At 42.8% G+C, this 18,991-nt stretch overlaps 1 protein-coding gene and 1 non-coding gene across 2 annotated transcripts in view; one reads left to right on the top strand and one right to left on the bottom strand.

The window, feature by feature from the left end:
• Nucleotides 1-18,991, top strand: part of rsph14 (radial spoke head 14 homolog) — a 728,797-nt gene that overhangs the window by 375,835 nt on the left and 333,971 nt on the right. The window lies entirely within an intron of this gene.
• On the bottom strand, nucleotides 1,416-1,614 carry LOC144503233 (U2 spliceosomal RNA). The gene has a single exon (XR_013499454.1). It is a non-coding gene; the product is annotated as a U2 spliceosomal RNA (small nuclear RNA).

The raw sequence follows: 18,991 nt of genomic DNA, 5'->3' as shown, positions 1-18,991 counted from the left end.
CAGTTTAGCACCTTAACTAGAGGATTACACTTTTCTTTATCCATCAGTACCTTAAAGCTTTCTGAATTGCGGTCACTGTTCCCGAACTGCTCCCCTACTGAAACGTCAACCACCTGGCCGGGCTCATTCCCCAATACCAGTTCCAGTATGGCCCCTTCCCTAGTTGGCCTATCAACATACTGTTTCATGAAGCCCTCCTGGATGCTCCTTACAAACTCTGTCCCATCCACATCCCTGGCACTAAGTGAATCCCAGTCAATATAAGGGAAGTTAAAATCTCCCACTGCAACAACCCTGTTACTTTTACACCTTGCCAAAATCTGCCTACATATCTGTTCCTCCGTCTCCCGCTGGCTGTTGGGCGACCTATAGTAAACCCCCAACATTGTGACTCCACCATTCCTATTCCTGAGCTCTACCCATATTGCCTCGCTGTATGAGCCCTTCGAGGTGTCCTCCCCGCAGTACAGCTGTGATTTTCTCCTTAACCAATAGTGCAACTCCCCCACCCCTTTTACATCCCCCTCTATCCCACCTGAAACATCTGTATCCTGGAATGTTAAGCAGCCATTCCTGTCCTTCCCTTAACCAAGTCTCTGTAATAGCAACAACATCATTGTTCCAAGTATTAATCTAGCTCTAAGTTCATCTGCCTTACCTTTTACACTTCTTGCATTGAAACAAATGCACTTCAGTCCACCAGACCCTCTCTGATTTGCAATCCCACCCTGCCTGCTCTTTCTCTGAGTCTTACTGGCCCTACTCCCTCGTTCCCCTTCAGCTAATTCACCTTTGCTTTGGTTCCCACCCCTCTGCCAAACTAGTTTAAATCCTCCCGTGTGACACTAGCAAACCTCCCGGTCAGAATATTTGTGCGTTTCCAGTTTAGATGCAACCCGTCCTCCTTGTACAGGTCCCACCTGCCCCGGAAGAGATCCCAATGGTCCAGATATCTGAAACCCTCCCTCCTACATCAGCTGTTTCGCCTCGTGTTGAGCTGCACTATCTCCCTATTCCTAGCCTCACTGGCACATGACACGGGGAGTAATCCTGAGATTATAACCCGAGAGGTCCTGCTTTTTAACTTTCTACCTAACTCTCTAAACTGCTCCTGCAGGACCTCGTCACTCTTCCTATCTATGTCATTAGTACCATAGGTACTACCTCTGGCTGCAAATATTATTTGGATCGCTGAAATTCCCACTATTACTGTACTATTGCGTCTACACTTTGCAGCAATTTGTCCACATATTTACTCTTTTATCTCTGATTGTTTGACTGTCTTTGCTACACACACAATTTTTTTTTTGTTTTTATTCCAATTCAGCCAAATCAAGTCCAATTCAGAGTCTCAACAAGTTGAGACATTCCCGATCCGAGCTGACAAGACAGGGCTCTCGCCTCCTGTCTTGGGCTTGATCTACGTGATCCAAGCTGATTGGAGTAGGCATAGCTCCTCCTCCAAAGCTTGATCTCATTTGCATCTTAGCCAAAAGGCCGAGATGCCGCTTTTAAAAATTGCTTCAAATGAAGCTAAAATGTAACTTAATGACTTCAACCAAGCGCAGCATGTCAATACTACACTTGATCTTAGCCAAAAGGCCAAGAAGCTAATGCAATTGCCCCTTTTTAATTCCTCAGTTCAACCCATGTGGCCTCATTTGATGATCCTCATATCATCCTGTGAGTAGGCATATCATCCCTACTCACAGTTATGATTGGTTCTTTAACCAACATTGCAAGCCTCCTTTTTTTTTCCCCCTCTCGATCTTGTCTGAAAATCCTGTAAGTAATAATGTTGAGCTGCCTTTTGAGCCATGTTTCAATAATAACTCTGATATACTTTCAAGTGTCCAACTGTGCCCTCAGCTCATCTGCCTCATTCACTAGCCACCTTGCATTGAGGTATGTACCATTAATCTATTTTCTAGCCTTGTTTTCTCTGCCCTCCATTCTCCTTTATTAATTTTCTGCCTTCCATTTACAGTTTTGCTCTCTCCATTCTAAGTCCATTCTTGAGTTCCCATCCCCTGCCAAGTTAGTTTCAACTCTCCACAACAGCTCCAGCAAACTTTTATATTGTTCTAAGCCCTGATGAGGTGAACCCAGTCAGGCCTATACAGGTCCCCAGAATTGATTCCAAAACCTGATGAATCTAAAGTCCTTCCTCTTGCACCATCTTTCCAGCCAGGTAATCATCTCTACACCCTGCTCATTTCTCTACTCACTATCATATGACAACATGAGTAATCCAGAAATTGCTATCTTTGTGGTTCCACTTTTTAATTCGTTTCTCAGCTACCTAAAATATGCCAGCACACCTCACTCCTCTTTCTACTTTACTGGACAACTGGTAATACCAGCACTGACTGTGAAAACTGTAAACACCTTCACTCCTCACCTTCACAATCATGTAATTCCTCATCTTCGACCAAATGTAATGTGGCTAGCAGATAGCCGATTAAAATACCATCTGCGTGAAGAGGGTTTGGCAATTGTTTTCCATATTTGTTTACAAGTGCATTGCAATAATGTCAATGGTGGAAACACAGTATTGAAGCACTTGAATTTACATGTCTTTATGTGCAAATAAAATGTTGCCACCACGTTCTTTTTCACAAGGAGAATGCTCCATTTAGGCACAAAGGTGCAGTTTGTTGCCAGACACCCTTTATATACAGAGGAAAACATAGTAAAGCAACTGACAGCATGGTGCCCATTCATCATTAATTGTATAAAATATTGTCATTGATTTTTATCTTAAAGATTTAATGTAAAAATGATGTGTTACATATTGATTATATCTTTTCTCTGGTGCTTGGGTTCAAATCCAGTGCAGATTGATGATATAGTTAGCTCTGCAGGGCCCATGTGAAATAAATGTAACTTCAGTCCATTTCATAGCAGTTATGGGCTCTCTTCGAACTTGACTGCTTGGAAATCTCATTCACACTGGTGCAATAAGGAAGGTAATTTTCTCAAGTTGTGCTCAACAACAACTTGCATTTGTACCTTTAACATAGAAGGCACTTTACAGAGGCATAATCAGATGAACAATGAACCAAAGACAGATACGTCAGATGGGGAGACCAAAAGCTTGGTCAGGGGTAGGTTTTAATAAATGCCAGAATGGGGAAGCTCAGAGAAATCCGAGAATACAGTGCTTCGTGAACCAAGTGTTATGTTGGGAATTTGGTTTAAGAGAGAATATGTTGCAGAGGAGGAGAAGATGTTGCTTTTTATTCTTTTTTTACCTCCTATAGCTGGTGGATGTCTTTTTTCTCTCTAAGCTAGGAGACTGTTACTCGCTATTACTTTAGCCAACTGGCTTAGTGGCTAATTAGTTAATCAAATAAATCAATAATGTTAGACAGACATGGCAGGACTGGTGTAATGCCATGTCTGCAACATGTGGGAATCTGTGGAATGCTTTATAGTCCCAGCCAGCCATACCTATGGTAAGTGTCAACAGCTTGAGCAACTTTGACCCCGCATTGCTGAGCTGGAGTCTGAGTTGCAGTCATTGCGAGGCTTCATGGAAAGGGGTCCATCAGTGATCCTGGGCTATGGGTAGGTATAATAGCAGCAGTAGCCACCGCCTCCCCGATGGTGCTGCTGAGTAATGAAGAGCTGCTCGTCTCTGGTTAGCAGCTCTCAGTTGATGGGACTTTGGTGGGTGACACCCAGTGCCCTCCATTAATTTCTGTCCTGTGTGTCTCCAGTCAAAGTTCTGGCCTTGACATAGGATCGAAAGAGCTCTAATCAAAATGACAATTGATATTCTCTGTGATTTTGACCATGGTGCACCATCCCTCTTTGTCCATCCTGACCTATCTGTATCCTTTGACATGATATATAGCCTTGCCCATCCTTATCTCTGTAATTTCTTCCACCTCCACAGTCCTCTGAGATTTCTGCACTTTTTATTTATTCATTCGTGGGAGATGGGTGTCACTGGTTAGCCCAGCCTTTATTGCCTATCCCTAGTTGCCCCTGAGAAAGTGGTGGCCTTCTTGAAATGCTGCACTCCACTTTCTGTGGTTGACCCACAATGTTATTAGGGAGGGAATTTCAGGATTTTGCCCGGTGACAGTGAAGAAACGGCGATACATTTCCAAGTCAGGATGATGAGTGGCTTAGGGAACTTGCAGGTGGTTCCCATATATCTGCTGCCCTTGTTCTTCTAGATGAAAGTGGTCATGTGTTTGGAAGGTGTTGCCTAAGGATCCTTGGTGAATTCTTTAATCCTAGAATTTTGTGCATTCTCAATTATAATTGCTCCACCATTTGTAGCCATGCCTTCAGTTGCCTAGATCCCAAACTCTGGAATTCCTCCCGACACCTCTGAACCTCTCTACTTTCTTCCTTTAAGAAACTGCTTAAAACCTGCCTCTTTGACCAAACCTTTGGTTGTCTGACCCACGATCTCCTTTTTTGGCTCAATGTCATATTTTGTTTTATAAAGCTCGTCTAAGTGTCTTGGGACATTTCATTACATTAACTGTAAGTTGTGATGAGTATTTTTCTCCAATGTCCTGCATTCCAATTAATTGCTGCCAAAGCATCTCCAACAATGTATTCTCTTCTTGCCACTGCACTGTTAACCTTAGAACCCCCAAGGATTTATTTTCTTCCTTCTTCTTCATTTTGCCCCTTGGCAAGTGAAGACTTTGTATCTCACAGAGCCTTTCTACAAATACAATTTGATAGTGGAGTGTCAACAATTCATGCAGTCATTTGAGTGTGTGTAGTTTGCATAGTTTGGGGGCACAGTCAGTGCTCCCTGATCCACTCCAATTGTGGAGGAGGCCATTGCAGTGCCTGTTGTAGAGAAATCTCCTTGGCTGAGGTCCTAAAGTTAGGTGTAGCTTCCATTATGAATACTCTGGCTAGGGCTCTGGAGATCTTGCTGTTCAATCTGTGCAGTCTACCTAGTCTGGATTCAGCACTTTGGAAAGTCAGATTAAAACAAGCATTTGCTAGACTTCAACAACCTTATTGCTGCCCATGGCCTATTTGTGCACAAATGTTCCACCATGCTGATGAATCATCCAGCAATAGGATGGAGCTATGAAAGGCTAGTCATGGCACGAATCAATTACAGCCTCCCAGACTGCCTGGATCCATACAGTTTGCCTACCGCTGCAACAGGTCCACAGCAGACGCCATCTCCCTGGCCCTGCACTCAACCATGGAACACCCAGATAACAAAGACACCTATGTCAGACTCTTATTTATTGATTACAGTTCAGCCTTCAGCATTATTCCTATGAAACTCATCTCCAAATTCCGTAGCCTCCCTCTGCGACTGGATCCTGAACTTCTTAACCCACAGACCACAATCAGTAAGGATAGGCAACAACACTTCCTCTACGATCATCCTCAACACTGGTGCCCCACAAGGCTGTGTTCTCAGCCCCCTACTATACTCCTTGAACACCTATGACTGTGTGGCCAAATTCCCCTCCAACTCAATTTTCAAGTTTGCTGATGACACCACTGTAATGGGTCGGATCTCAAACAATGATTAGACGGAGTACAGGAATGAGATAGGGAATCTGGTGAACTGGTGCGGCGACAATAATCTCTCCCTCAATGTCAACAAAACGAAGGAGATTGTCATCACCTTCAGGAAGCGTAGAGGAGAACATGCCCCTGTCTACATCAATGGGGACGAAGTAGAAAGGGTTGAGAGCTTCAGTGTTTTAAATGTCCAGATCACTAACAACCTGCCCTGGTCCTCCCATGCCAACACTATAGTTAAGAAAGCCCATCAACGTCTCTACTTTCTCAGAAGACCAAGGAAATTTGGCATGTCAGCTACAACTCTCACCAACTTATACAGATGCACTAGAAAGCATTCCTTCTGGTTGTATCACAGCTTGGTATGGCTCCTGCTCTGCCCAAGACCAGCAAGAAACTACAAAAGGTCGTGAATGTAGCCCAATCCATCACGCAAACCAGCTTCCAATCCATTGACTCAATCTATACTTCCCGCTGCCTTGGCAAAGCAACCAGCATAATTAAGGACCCCATGCATCCTGGACATTCTCTCTTCCACCTTCTTCCATTGGGAAAAAGATACAAAAGTCTGAGATCACATACCAACCGACTCAAGAACAACTTCTTCCCTGCTGCCATCAGACTTTTGAATGGACTTACCTTGCATTAAGTTGATCTTTCTCTACACCCTAGCTATGACTGTAATACTACATTTTACACTCTCTCATTTCCTTCTCTATGAATGGCATGCTTTGTCTGTATAGCATGCAAGAGACCATACTTTTCACTGTATACTAATAAATGTGACAATAATAAATCAAATCCAATTAAGGAGCTCGGAGAGTTGTGAACCGTGTCTCTCAGAATGTTGCATTCTTAAAACTCAGCTTTTCTAATTTCCTTGACATGTGTTAGTTGGTATACAATCACAGGTGTCCGCAGAAACAAAACCTGTAGCATTTTCATTAGCAGGGAATCTACTGACCCAGCAAAAAAGGTTGTGGGCCATCATCACCTACTGATGTAGACACAGCAACCAATAGAATCATAGAATCCCTACAGTGCTGAAAGTGGCCATTCTTAAAGTAAAGTAAAGTTTATTTATTAGTCACCAGTAAGGCTTACTTATTAACACTGCAATGAAGCTACCATGAAATTCCCCTAGTCGCCATAGTCCGGTGCCTGTTCGGATCATTGCACCTAACCAGCATGTCTTTCAGAATGTGGGAGGAAACTGGAGTGCCCAGAGGAAACCCAAGCAGACACGGGAAGAATGCGCAAACTCCACATAGACAGTGACCCAAGCCAGGAATTGAACCTGGGTCCCTGGCGCTGTGAGGCAGCAGCGCTAACCACTGTGCTACCGTGCTGCCCATTTGGCCCATCGAGTCAGCACTGATTCTCTCTGACAGAGTATTTTATCCAAGCCCTTTCCCCCATCCTATCCCTGTAACCCCACATATTTACAATGGCTAATCCATCTAACTTATATATACATTTCATGGAAAACAGAACGGGTACATGGTTAGGAACTAGAACCCACAAACCATGCAACAACATGAAGGAGAATATACTTTTGCAACGCACATTTTTGGGTATGGCCATCTTTGAGGCAATTCACCTTGGATGAAATAAATTAAGGTACTTGTGAAGAAATGTTGCACTATTCTTGGTTTCTGCTATAAGGTTGGGAGTAATGGCAGTGGCCCTGTTCTTTCCCAATGTACTGAACACATGAGTAGATAGATGTCTTTGGGCACTGGATATTACAAGTAATTGATAATCTGTTAGCGCAGTAATATCCAATCTGTGGAACTGGAGTCACATGTTCCACAGGCATCACCACTGTGTCACTCAAAGCTCAGCCGCTTTTGCATTTATGTCTTGCTTGTCTTGTTTGGTGCTGGTGGTTTCAAAAGCACTTTGTTTAATGCAGATGTCTTAATTAATCACTAAATCTTAAATCAGAACACCATGATCTATTAATAGCAGCAATTTCAGATATACATATGCATGTTAATGGGAATATAAATTTAAATTATATATGTGGCCCCCAAGCTCTGTGTCACATGCCAATGTGGTCTAAAAAGATGAAAGCTTGGACACTATTACACCCAATGTTAAGACTCTTGCCGAGCAAATGGTTGATTGTGCAGTTATATATTTTAGTTGGAATGTTCTTCTACCATTCATCAAGTCAAATTCTCTTCTCCATCTGTATATTGACAATGTACTTTTGCGGCACAAGGTTGTTTAAGGCACTTCAAATTGCAAATATTTTAGATAATCGAAACTGGTTTGTAATCCCCTAGTCGCCACACTCCAGTGCCTGTTCGGGTACACTGAGGGAGAATTTAGCATGGTCAATGCACCTAACTGGCACATCTTTTGGACTTTGGGAGGAAACTGGAGTACCCGGAGGAAACCCATACAGACACGGGAGAAGGTGCAGAATTTGCAGACAGTGACCCAAGCCGGGAATTGAACACTGGCATTGTGATGCAGCAGTGCTAACCACTGTGCCACCCAGGATGAGTCATTAGACTGGGGGCCAGTCTGCCTGTTCAAGCAAGCATGAAAGATTCAGTGGCACCATTCGAAGAAGGGCAGGGGTGCTTTTCCAATGTCCTGACCAACATTTATCTGTGAACCAGTATCACCAAAACCGATGATTGGGTCACTTATCTTATTGGCGTTTGTGGGATTTTGCAGTGTACAAATTGGCTGGCATGCTTGCCTGCATAACAACAGTGATCACTCTTCAAAAAGTGCTTCCTTAATTGTGGAATGCTTTTGGGCATCCTGAAAATGCAAGTTCTTTGTTTCTGGATGATATAATGCCACTTAGTTCAAGGGCAACTAGGGATTGGCAATAAAGGCTGGCCAGCCAGTGACGCCCATGTCCCACGAATAAATAATAAAAACAAATCTGCCTGAGTTTCATATCTCTTAATATCTTTGCCTAACAAAAATACATCAGTTGAGTTTTGAAATGTTCAATTGACCTTAGCTTTAAACAGCTCTTCAGGGGGAGAAATTTTCAGATTTACATCATTCTCTGTGTGAAGAAGACATCCTTGACCTCATTTCAGAACTGTCTAGCTCTAATTTTAAGATTCTGCTCCCTTGTTTCCCCCACCAGAGAAAACAGTATTTCTCTTTCTACCCTTAACCACGCTGGCACAGTGGTTAGCACTGCTGCCTCACAGCTCCAGGGAGCTGGGTTCAATTCCCAGCTTAGGTCACTGTCTGTGTGGAGTTTGCATGTTCTCCCCGTGTCTGCGTGGATTTCCTCCCCAAGTCCAAAGATGTGCGGGTTAGGTGCATTGGTCATGCTAAATTGTCCCTTAGTGTTCCGGGATGTGTAGGTTAGAGGGATTAATGGGTTATGGGGATAATGCCCTTGGTGGGATTGTGGTCGGTGCAGAGTTGATGGGCTGAATGGCCTCCTTCTGCACTGTGGGGATTCTATGATTTCTGTAAAATCCTTTAACTTCTTCAACAATTCAATTAGATCGCGCCTTAATCTTCTATCCTGCGTGGAATGCAGACCTAGTCTCTGCAACCATTTTAACTCTGGGATCATTCTGGTGAATCTTTTTATTTCTCTTCGAAAGCCAATAAATCCTTCCTCAGGTGAACTGTGCTACATTGCATTCTTAACCCTGATATCACAAAGCGTTGAAAAGATAATAAGGAGTCCATTGTACATCAAATTACAGGCACATCTAGAACCCTCAATCTGATAATAACCATGTAGCAATGCTTCCTAACTGATTTTCAGTACTCTCACATGGTTATTAGTGTTGTTGACTATTTTTTTCAGAGAAGTCTTTTCTCATCATATGAAGGATTTCTAAATTCAGCATTGATAATGGTAGCACATCAAAAGGAGTGTTAGTTGACCTTCTCATCAAAAGCTGTTAACAGAAACATTGTGATGAATTTTAATTTGGAAGAACGTAAGGTATTAAAAGGCCACAATCAATAGTGTGTCTGGGAGCCGCTTCAGCCTTCTGAGTTCTGCATTTAATTGCTGCGTGAGAGTAACCCCCTTGGGAGAGATGGGCTGTCTATTCCAATGTTAATTGCTCAATTGCAGCAATATTAATATGGCTTTTGGAATTTAACTGTGGATGCATGGCTTTCCCAGGTTTCCTGAAACTCACCAGTGAAAGCAAGGTGAGAATGCAACAGCAATTTAGGGAACTGAAGGCATGATGGGGAAATATGCCAATAAGTACTCTAACTCTACAGCTGTTTTCTTGTCTGCTTGTGTGAAAGTACATGTGCTGAGTGGTTACTTTCTCAAGTTTGAAAGTTTGTACTACATATTGAAGTTCTTTGGAAAAATTAAAACTCATTGGATTAAAAGGACAGTGGCAGTATGGATTCAGAATGGACTTAAGGGTTAAAAAGCAGAGAGTAGTGATGAACGGTTGTTTTTCAGACTTCAGGGAAGTATACAATGGTGTTCTCCATGGGTCAATATTAGAACCACTGCTCTTTTTGATACTTTTAATGACCTGGAATTGGGTATACGGAACATAATTTCAAAGTTTGCATATGACATGAAACTTAGAATCATAGAATCATACAGTGCAGAAGAGGCCCTTCGGCCCATTGAGTCCGCACCGACACATTAGAAACACCTGAACTTACACCTCATCCCATCTGCCAGCAGGGCCCATAGCCCTGAATGTTATGATGTGCCAAGTGCTCAGGTACCTTTGAAAGGATGTGAGGCAACCCACCTCTACCACCATCACAGGCAGTGCAGTCCAGACCGTCGCCACCATCTAGGTGAAAAGGTTTTTCCTTACATCTCCCCTAAACCCCCTGCCCCTCACCTTGAACCTATGTTCCCTCCTGACTGATTCTTGAACTAAGGGAACAGCTGCTCTTTATCCACTCTGTCCATGTCCCTCATAATATTGTACACCTTGATCAGATTGCCCCTTAATTTTCTCTGCTCCAGTGAAAAGAATTCAAACTACCCAACTTCTCTTCACAACTTAAATGTTCCATCCCAGGCAGCATCCCGGTGAATCTCTTCTGCACCCCCTCCAGTGCAATCACATCCTTCCTATAATGTGGTGACCAGAACTGCACACACTACTCCAGCTGTGGCCTCACCAAAGTTCTATACAACTCCAACATGACCTCCCTGTTTTTATAATCTATGCCTCGATTGATAAAGGCAAGTGTCCCATATGCCTTTTCACCACTGTACTAACATGCCCTTCGGCCTTCAGAGATCTGTGGACAAACACGCCAAGGTTCCTTTAATCTGCAGAACTTCTGAGTGTCCTACCATTCATTGAATACTTCCTTGCCAAATTACTCCTTCCAAAGTACCTCACACTTTTCAGGGTTAAATTCCATCTGCCACTTATCTGCCCATTTTTACCCTATATCTCTTGTGCATTTACCTTCTTTACAAGTCTCCCATGTGGGACCTTGTCAAAGGCTTTGCTGAAATCCATATAAATTACATCGCCTGCACTTGAAAATGCATCTAGCAGTGAGGAGAATAGTAATATACTTACAGAGGTCATGTCCAGAGTGGTAAAATGGGCAGACAGGTGGAAGATTAAATGTAATACATAGACATGTTTAGTCATATATTTTAGTAAAAAAATGAGGAGAAGCAATATGAAGTAAATGGTACAATTTTAAAGTAGATGCAGGAATAGAGAGATCTGGGAGTGTCTGTACATATATCTTCAAAGTGGAGGACAAGCTGAGAAGGTTGCTTAAAAAAATGTCTGGGATCCTTGGCTTTATTAACCAAAGAATAGAGTACAGTTGGAAAAAAATTGCTACATCTTTATAGAACACTGTTAGGCCTCAGCTGGACTACTGTGTCTAATTCTGAGCACCACCTTTTAGAAAAAAAATGTCAAAACCTTGGAGAGGGTACAGAAATGATTAACTAGAATGGTACTGGAGATTGCTAATCAGAGTTGACTTGCCAACCAATCAGCAACCTTTTCTCTTGTAGCAAAAATTGTTATCATTTGAAATTTGGCATTATTGCATTTGTCTTGACGAGGGCAAGATGCAAGGCTTCAGCAACATGTCTCTCTTTTCAGCAAGATTTAAGTTCTGTACTTTGTTTGAGTATTCCATTCTGTTTACCCAACCATATAAAATGTAGTTCCATATAGAACTACATGCAGAGAACTTGCAGCACAGAAACCAAACTGTCTCAGCCTCAGGCTAAGACTGTAGAAGTTCTTTCTCAGTGTCCTGAGCCCAACCATCTTCAGCTGCTTCATCAAAGATCTTTCTTCTATTGTAAGGTCAAAAGTAGGAATGTTTGCTGATAATTACACAATGTTAGTTCCATTTGCAATTTCTCAGAAATTTGTGGTCCATGACTGCACGCAGCAAGACCTGGATAACACTTAGGCTTGGGCTGATAAGTGCTTAGTGAGATTTGTGCCACAGATGTGCCACACAATGACCATCTCCAATGAAAAAGAAGCTAACTTGCACTTGGATTTTAAATGACATTACTGTCACTGAATACCACACCATCAAAACATCCTGGGGATCAGTATTAACCAGAATCTTAACTGGAGCAGCCATATAAATACTGTGATTACCAAAGCAGGTCATAATGGAATCCTACAGTGGGTAACCCACCTCTTGACTCTCCAAAACTTGTCCACCATCCGCAAGACACAAGTCAGAAGGGTGGTGGAATACTTTACGTTTGCCGAGATGAGTGCAGCTTCAACAATATTCGAGTAGCTCGATATAACCCAAGATAAAGCAACCCGTTTGATTGGCACCCCATCTGCCACCTCAAAAATTCACACTCTCCACAGCCAGTGCACAGTGGCAGCAGTATATACCATCTACATCAGCATCACAGCAACCTGCTTCCAAGCCCACAATTTCTACCACCCAGAAGAACAGCAGCTGCATGGTGACACCACCACGGCAGGGTGACCTGAGAGAGGGACCACACGGTGTCCGCTGGCACACTTCAGGATTTCCGTGACCGGTGGGCACCGCGGGGGCTGGGATCCATCATCACCCTCAGGGATGCCATTTTAATTTGAATTAGTTGAGCTCAAAGCAGTGACTACCATAATGCAAAAAATTAATGAAAACTTACTCCATTATGAGCAACATAAGTTATGAATTGGTACAAAAAGCCTTTAGAAGATGAACTGGTCAGTTACAAAATGTCCTTGCGAGCAGTTTCTAATCTTGCTTTGCTGACTGGCCTCTTTCTCAGTGCTCTTAGTTTTCCTCAGTTTGGAACTAATATTACAGAAATGTGATGCATGTTTCAGTCAGGATGTTGACGGAACCATTACAATCACAGGACTGTTTTATTTAATATTTTACATGTGATACTTCTATTTATGGGATTAATTCATGAAATTATACACCAACTACTACGCTGATCAGTTGAGTGGTGATAATTCATTTGTGTTCAATGTAATGTTTTTGAAAAGAAATAAATAGGCCATTTGGTCTTTTTTTATCATTTCTGTGTTGACAACATAACAAGTATAAACTTGTACTCTGATGACACAGCACCAGTTGCAGAATCAGAAGACACCCTACAAAATGTTGTAGATCAAATCAAATAAAGTTTAGTGTATGAATTGAGTATGAACAGCAAAAAGTTTGTCTATTTAAGACAAATGATAATAAGATGGTCGATGCAATACCGAAATTAGAAGGGTAGTCAAAACTAATTTTGTGAAGCTGAAGGGGGTGTAAACGACAAGAAAATTCAGAACTGTAAAAATCACAGAAGACGCTACATTCTATCCACTATCCTGAATGCTTCAGAAACCTGGACAACAAATAAAGATCTGTAGAAGAAGTTAGAAGTCTTTGAAATGTGGATGCTCAGTATATTGATTCAAAATTAATAAGGAAGAGGTATTGAATAAACTGTTGGTACTTAAAGCTGACAACGCACCGCGATCCAATGAGATGCATCCCAAGACATTGAAGGAGATGAAAGTGGAAATTTCAGGGGCAGAGACCTTAATATTCTTTTGGAATTTGGCTTTCCTTGACCCTAGTAGTTTGATTTGGAACTTCAGTAGACGCTTCTTCTCATGGAACTAATTCTTCATCATCTTCATGTAATATGGTAACATAGACACAATCATCAGGCAACTCAGATTCAACTAAATCTTCCATAGTAGTATTCACAACACTAGGGACTAAAGAAGTTCATATTTCTGGAGATGATTCTGAGAAATCAGTTTGACATGACAACAATTAGCATGGCACCGCCAAACTAGTTTACCTTCAGTTTGAACTAATCCATTGGTTGATGGATGATGAGGTGTATATTTTATAAATTGAATACCATTGACGTTGAGATAATCCTCAAACTCTTGCTAAGTAAACTATGAATCATTATTGCTAACAATCCATTCTGGTTTATTAAATCTTGCAAAACATTTGTCAAGTTTTTCAATAGTTTGTTTAGATGTAGTAGATCTCATGATGACTTCTGGCCACTTTGAGTGTGAATCAGTTGTGACTAAGAACGTGTAACCCTCAAACAGACCAGCAAAATCTGCATGTAATCATTGCCATGGCATTTTCGGCCACTCCCAAGAATGGAAAGGTGACAATGGTGGTGTATTTCTTATTTGTGCACAGGATTGACAGTGTCCCACTTTTTCTTCAATCTGAGCATCCAGACCTGGCCACCAAAAATAAGTACATGCTAATTCCTTCATTTGGACTATACCAGGAGATTGTTCATGTAGTTGTTCAAGAACTCTTCCAAGCAGAATAGGAGGAATGATCATTTGGAATCCCCACAATAGACACCCATCTTAGACAGTAAACTCAAGCTTCCTTGACAAATATGGTTTTAAATCAGGATGCGGATGATGCATTTCATTTATCATTCCTTTCAATATCATATCCATCACTTTCCCCATCCTGGGGAGTTTGAGAAGCTGTCACAGGCAAATGATCTACTAGCAACAAATAAATAACATTAGCAAAACTAGTTGGTGGCATCAGCTCGATAGGTAAAGATAAGCATGATAATGGCACTCTGAAGAATGTGTAGACAAGATCACTGACTATCTTTGCAATCAGCGAGCAGCTAACAAAGGTCTACCTTTATACAGCCCAAAAATTGTGGTTCAGGGTTGATGATCAGTCATGAATGTGAAATGACGACTATTATTTATTATGATGAAACCTTCTTATTCCAAAATTTATACTCAATGCTTATTTTTCTTGCTGAGCATAGTTAGACCCAGCACAGTCAGAACTCACGAAGCAAAAGCTATTGGTCATTAATCTCCTAAAGACATAATATGTGAAACCACTGCTACTAGTCCGTAAGGTGATGCATCGCAAGCAAGCAATAATAATAGGTTTGGATTAAAATGGATCAATACCTCAGATTTCTGCAAGGCATCTTTGACATCCTTGTATGCTTTCTCACATTCTGTTGTTCAGTCCCATGACTGTTTCACACATAGTAAATTATGCAATAGCTTCAATAATGTAGCTATTTGCCATAATAACTTACTAATACTAGAAAGGACCTCAGTTGCTTCACATTTGCGGATGTGGCGATTCTAAAGTAGTGTCGATCTTTTTAGGTGCTTTATGTAGGCCTTACATAATGTGACCCATATACTAAACTGACGTCTGGAAAATGTCACACTTTTCTTTCTTGATACGCAGACCATGTGCTTGAAGACGTTCCAGTGTTGCTTCTAAATTATTCTAAATAGGGGCACGGTGGCACAGTGGTTAGCACTGCTGCCTCACAGTGCCAGGGACCCAGGTTCGATTCTCGGCTTGGGTCAATATCTGTGTGGAGTTTGCACATCCTCCCCATGTCTGCGTGGGTTTCCTTCGGGTGCTCCGGTTTCCTCCGACATTCTGGTTAGGTGCATTGACCCAAACAGGCGCCGGACTTTGGCGACTAAGGGAATTTCACAGTGACTTTATTGCAGTGTTAATGTAAGCCTTACCTGTGACTAATAAATAAACTTTCTTTTCTATTCAAGTGCTCCTTTTCACTGACCGCTATAAGTATCATTCAGATAACATTGTACAGTAGATATTTCATGACAGGTACAATGGGGGTAGTCCAATCACTCATTGTAACCAGCTCTAACACACCAGTGTTAACAGGTTGTACTTATTCTTCTGCGACTTTTGGACAAATTGCATATGGCACCGCTCTTGCTTTGTGACTTTTTGGTTAACTATTAGGCTTTATCTTGAGTTTCACTTGAACTCCCTTCGTTGAGCCAGGTGTCTCTTCGAATACACTCTCATATTTATCCAGAAGGTACTGTAGGACTGTTTTGACATTAACCAGTCTATTGACAGCACTCCAGTTAAGTTTTATCTTCTCCAACCATGATCTCCCCAATAGAGCTGGAAAATTATCACCGACCACATGGAGAGGCAACTTCCTTGTTTGTCCACTCAACTCTACATTGACCATGATGTAACCTTTTAACAGCACAATCTCTTCCATGTATGCCCTTAAAATCACATCAGCTGGTCTTAAAGAAAGATGCTTCAGCTTTTGTTGGTATGTAGTCTCAGGAATTAAAGATACACCAGCACCAGTATCAACCTCCATCCTAATATGTTGTCCACTTAACTCCAGAATCAACCAGAATCTATGTGACCCATCCTGTATTGATAAGACGTTCAGTTGAAGCTCTCATCATATCCCATTCTCTTCTTCACGGTCATAATTCTTTTCTTCCATGTTGTAAATTCCCTTGTAGAATGCAACTTGGTCTACTTCTTATAGGTACCCAGATTCTTCTTCTGAATATTCTTCTCAGGGGAAGCCGGCCGAGCCCTACGAGCTTTTGCAGTGTGACCCATTTTGCCACAATTTTTGCATTGACCTTCTTGCTCCAGCATTCACTCGCTGAATGGCTAATTTTGGCACCTCTGTGACATGCTTGTTGCTGTTTAGATTTCTATTGGGCAATTCCCAATTTGTGGATCTTCATTCCTGCACCAAATTATAAAGCCTCTTTCGCAGCCAGTTCTATTGACACCGAGATTACTACTGCTGTCTTTAAAGTCCAAGCATGTTCAGTAAACAATCTTGTTTGGATAGCCTCATTTTGAAGTCCACAAACTGGACGATCTTGAAGAGTATCTTCAAATGACTCGCCAAACTCAAAATGTTGTGCCAGCCTTTTTTTGGTATGTTTATTGAACATTTTCTAACATTTTACATAGCAAACAAACACAGATACAGATTCACACAGTGCTTGCGTGTACATTTCAACATGACTGGGCACAGGGCTCTCCGTGGCCAGGGAACAAGGCCCTGGTACCCCCGGCATCCACCCCGTCCAAGTCCCATCTAATTGCATCGGTATTGACGGTAATAATATAAAAACAAAAAGGCAGAGTGGAGAACCAACTGAGTGCCCATGCAGCCCAGGCTATAAACTAGTGAGCAGAGAAAAGAAAGAGAGACAGCGAAGGAGGGAGAAGAAAGAGAGTGAGGGGGAAAAGAGAAAAGTTCTTGTGTTGGTCCCCACACCTCGGCAGGGTGGGCGGATGTACTCAGGTAAAGGGCCAGGGTGCGTCCAAATCGGGGGAGGGAGGGCTCTGTGGGAGCACCGGGGTCCTGGGGCCATCGGGCATCTACTCACTCGGCTCCAACTGCAGCGTCCCAACATACACTGTAAATGGTTGCCAGGTCTTATAGAACCTAGCAGTGGACCCATGTAGCGTGCACCTTATCTTCTCCAGCTTAATGGCATCTACCACGTCCTTCACCCACTGTGAGTGTGTCAGGAGTGCACCTGATTTCCACCTAAACAGGATTAGTCGTCTTGCCAGGAGTGTAGTGAAAGCTACAAAATCTGCTTGGAATTTTGGCAGTGGCGGATTTAAAGGCACAACCCCAAACGGGGCAGCCTGGGGGGGGGGGGGGGGGGGGGTGCACTTATGTCCCGATCTACAGTTGCCGCAATCGTCTTAAATATCGATGTCCAGTAGTTATACGGTGATGGGCAAGTCCAGAACATATGTAAGAGGGTGGCACGGTGGCACAGTGGTTAGCACTGCTGCCTCACAGTGCCAGGGACCCAGGTTCAGTTCCTCGGGTCACTGTCTGTGTGGAGTTTGCACCTTCTCCCTGTGTCTGCGTGGGTTTCCTCTGGGAACTCTGGTTTCCTCCCACAGTCCAAAGATGTGCAGGTAAGGTTGATTGGCCATGCTAAATTGACCCTAGTATCAGGGGATTAGCAGGGTAACTATGCGGGGTTACGGGAATAGGGCCTGGTGGGATTGTGGTCAATGCAGACTCGATGGGCCGAATGGCCTCCTTCTGCACTGTGAGAATTCTATGATTCTATGAGGGTGGTGGGAACTTGCCGGCACCATTCACAAATGGGGCTTGTGCCTGGGTGTATTCTAGGAGTCTAACCCTAGTTAGATATGCTCTGTGAAGGAGTTTACATTGTATCACACCCAGCTTGGCACATATTGAGGAGGAGTGTACTTGATGCAGCACCATGTCCCAATCCTCCTCCGAGAACTGCTCCTCCAGATCTCATTCCCATAAAGATTTAACCACTGATAGAGAGTTTTGTTGGGACTGAATTTGAGAATAAAGAACAGAAATGACACCATGCACAGTAATAGAAGGCGCTAAGATGATGTCAATGGAGGCACAAGGTGGGAGCATCGGGAATTGGGGGTCGGTCCTACGTACAAAGTCTCGAATTTGCAAATATCTGAAAAAGTGCGTTGCAGGTAAAGCAAACGTATCCACCCACCTGCTAGAATGACGCAAATGCGCTGTCCCGGAATGTTCTGATCCTGTGCTTGACCCATGTGTTGAAGGCACCATCCAAAACAGATGGAGGAAAGAAATGGTTAGCCGATACTGGGAAGGCTATCGACCAGGCCTGAAACCCAAAGTGGCGTCTAAATTGCGTCCAAATTCTAAGAGTTGACTTGACAAGTGCAATCCTAGTATACTGGGAGGAGGGAAAATTTACCGGGGAACATATCAAGGCAGCCAAAGAAGACGGAGCACAGGAGGAGGATTCTAACTGCAGCCAACAAGGAACCTCCTATTGCCTCTCTCTCTGCACCCAACACACTATCACTCTCATATTGGCTGCCCAATAATAAAACAGAAAATTGGGCAATCCCATATCCCCTCCTGTTTAGGGCTTTGCAAGACTGTCCTCCACATTCTTGGGTTTTTCTATTCCAGACAAAGCTTGAAATGAGCTGATCAAGTCTGTGAAGAAAGGATTTGGAGATGAACACTGGGATGCACTGAAAGAGACATAAAATCTTAGGTAGTATGTTCATCTTCACCGCATTGATACGGCCCGCTAACGATAACGGGAGGATGGACCAACGTTTGAGGTCCTGTTCCATCTGCCCCCTGAGTGGAGTAAAGTTAGCTCCAAAGAGCCCACTAAATTTGCTACTCACTTGCACTCCCAATTAAGTAAACTGCCTA

This window comes from Mustelus asterias, chromosome 13 (genome assembly GCF_964213995.1).
Source record: "Mustelus asterias chromosome 13, sMusAst1.hap1.1, whole genome shotgun sequence".
In the NCBI taxonomy this organism is placed as follows: Eukaryota; Metazoa; Chordata; class Chondrichthyes; order Carcharhiniformes; family Triakidae; genus Mustelus; species Mustelus asterias.
This window is presented reverse-complemented; position numbering and strand designations above follow the sequence as displayed.